At 39.8% G+C, this 2501-nt stretch overlaps 1 non-coding gene and 1 pseudogene across 1 annotated transcript; both read left to right on the plus strand.

The window, feature by feature from the left end:
• Positions 1-1425: 1425 nt before the first annotated feature.
• On the plus strand, positions 1426-2261 carry LOC137225800 (large ribosomal subunit protein uL22-like; annotated as a pseudogene).
• Positions 1531-1596, plus strand: LOC137226844 (small nucleolar RNA SNORD58). Its single transcript, XR_010944545.1, has one exon. It is a non-coding gene; the product is annotated as a small nucleolar RNA SNORD58 (small nucleolar RNA).
• Positions 2262-2501: the final 240 nt, after the last annotated feature.

Genomic DNA, 2501 nt, shown 5'->3' on the forward strand with positions numbered 1-2501 from the left:
GGTACTGGCACAAAAACAGACATATAGATCAATGGAACACGTTAGAAAGCTCAGAAATAAACCCACACATTTACAGTCAATTAATCTACAACAAAGGAGGCAAGAATATACAATAAAGAAAAGACAGTCTCTTCAGTAAGTGGTGCTGGGAAAACTGGACAGCTATATGTAAAAGAATGAAATTAGAACACTCTCTAATACCATATACAAAAATAAACTCAAAATGGATTAAAGCCCTAAAAGTAAGACCAGATACTATAAAACCCCTAGAGGAAAACATAGGCAGAACACTTTTTGACATAAATCACAGCAATATTTTTTGGACCCGTCTCCTACAGTAATGGAAATAAAAACAAAAATAAACAAGTGGGACCTAATGAAACTTAAAAGCTTTTGCACAGCAAAGGAAACCATAAACAAAACAAAAAACAAACTACGGTCTGGGAGAAAATATTTGCAAATGATGGGCTTGACAAGTGTTTAATTTCCAAAATATACAAATAGCTCATACAGCTTAATATCAAAAAACAAAAAACCCAATCAAAAAATGGGCAGAACTAAATAGACATTTCTCCAAAAAAGATGCATATTTGGTTAACAGGCACAAGAAAAGATGCTCAACATCATTAATCATCAGAGAGATGCAAATTAAAACCACAATGAGCTAGCACCTCACACCAGTCAGAATGACTATAATCAAAAAGAACACAATAGGGCTTCCCCGGTGGCGCAGTGGTTGAGAGTCTGCCTGCCAATGCAGGGGACACAGGTTTGTGCCCCGGTCCGTGAGGATCCCACATGCCGCAGAGTGGCTGGGCCCGTGAGCCATGGCCACTGAGCCTGCGCATCCGGGGCCTGTGCTCCGCAACGGGAGAAGCCACAACAGTGAGAGGCCTGCGTACCGCAAAAAAAAAAAAAAAAAGAAAAGAAAAAGAACACAAGTAACAAATGTTGGCGAGGATGTGGAGAAAAGTGGACCCTCATGCACTGTTATTGAGAATGTAAATTGGTGCAGCCACTATGGCAAACAGTATGGAGGTTTCTCAAAAGACTAAAAATAGAACTACCATATGACCCAGCAATTCCATTCCTGGGTATATATCCAAAAACACGAATCTGAAAAGACACATGCAGCCTAATGTTCATAACAGCATTATTTACGATTGCCAAGGTATGGAAGCAAGTGTCCATCAACAGATAAATATAAAGAAGATGTGGTATATATATATGTGTGTGTGTGCGTGTGTGTGTGTGTGTGTGTGTATGGTAAAATACTACTCAGCCATAAAAAAGAATGAAATTTTGCTATTTATAACAACATGGAGGGACTTGGAGAGTATTATGCTAAGTGAAATAAGTCAGACAGAGAAAGACAAATACTGTATGATATTACTAAATACTGTATGATAGCTTTTCTGGTCAGTAGCCTGAGAGGGTAAAAGGAATGATGTCTGTGTCACTAGTCTAGTGTCAGAACTGCTGTAGTCACTGGTAGCTCCACATGGGAAGAAACAGTGGATAGAAGGATGGCTGTGATGATGGCATTTCTTAGGACACCTTTGGATTAATCATGAAAACAACTACTCTCTGAGCAGCTGCGGGCAGCGTTTAGTACATAAACCGTGTAAGTTACTGTAAATATGTTGACAGAATTATACTTGCTCGTTTCCAGGTGACCTCTAGAAATGATTCGCTATTCACTTGACCCAGAAAATCCCACAAAAGCATGCAAGTCGAGAGGTTCAAGTCTTCGTGTTCACTTTAAGAACACTCATGAAACAGCCCAGGCCATTAAGGGTATGCCACCAAGTATCTGAAGGATGTCACTTTAAAGAAGCAGTGTGTGCCATTCCATCATTACAATGGTGGAGTTGGTAGGTGTGCCCAGGCCAAACAGTGGGGCTGGACGCAGGGTCTGTGGCCCAAAAAGAGTGCTGAATTTTTACTGCATATGCTCAAAAATGCAGAGAGTAATGCTGAACTTAAGGGCTTAGATGTAGATTCTCTGGTCATTGAGCATATCCAGGTGAACAAAGCCCCCAGGATGCGGCACAGGACTTATAGAGTTCATGGTCGGATCAACCCATACATGAGCTCTCCGTGCCACATTGAGATGATCCTTACTGAAAAAGAACAGATTGTTCCTAAACCAGAAGAGGAGGTTGCCCAGGAGAAAAGGATATCCCAGAAGAAATTGAAGAAACAAAAACTTATGGCCCAGGAATAAATGCTGCAAAAAATAAATGCAAATAAAAGTTAAAAAAAAATACTGTATGATATCACTTATATGTGGAATCTGAAATATACAACAGTCTAGTGAATATAACAAAAAAGAAACAGACTCACAGATATAGAGAACAAACTAGAGGTTACCAATGGCAGGGGGAGCAATATAGGGGTGGGGGAGTAGGAGGTATACACTACTGCATATAAGATAGGCTCAAGGATGTATTGTACAACACAGGGAATATATCCAATATTTTATTGTAACTGTAAATGGA

The sequence above is a fragment of the Pseudorca crassidens genome, chromosome 6 (assembly GCF_039906515.1).
Source record: "Pseudorca crassidens isolate mPseCra1 chromosome 6, mPseCra1.hap1, whole genome shotgun sequence".
Taxonomy (NCBI): Eukaryota; Metazoa; Chordata; class Mammalia; order Artiodactyla; family Delphinidae; genus Pseudorca; species Pseudorca crassidens.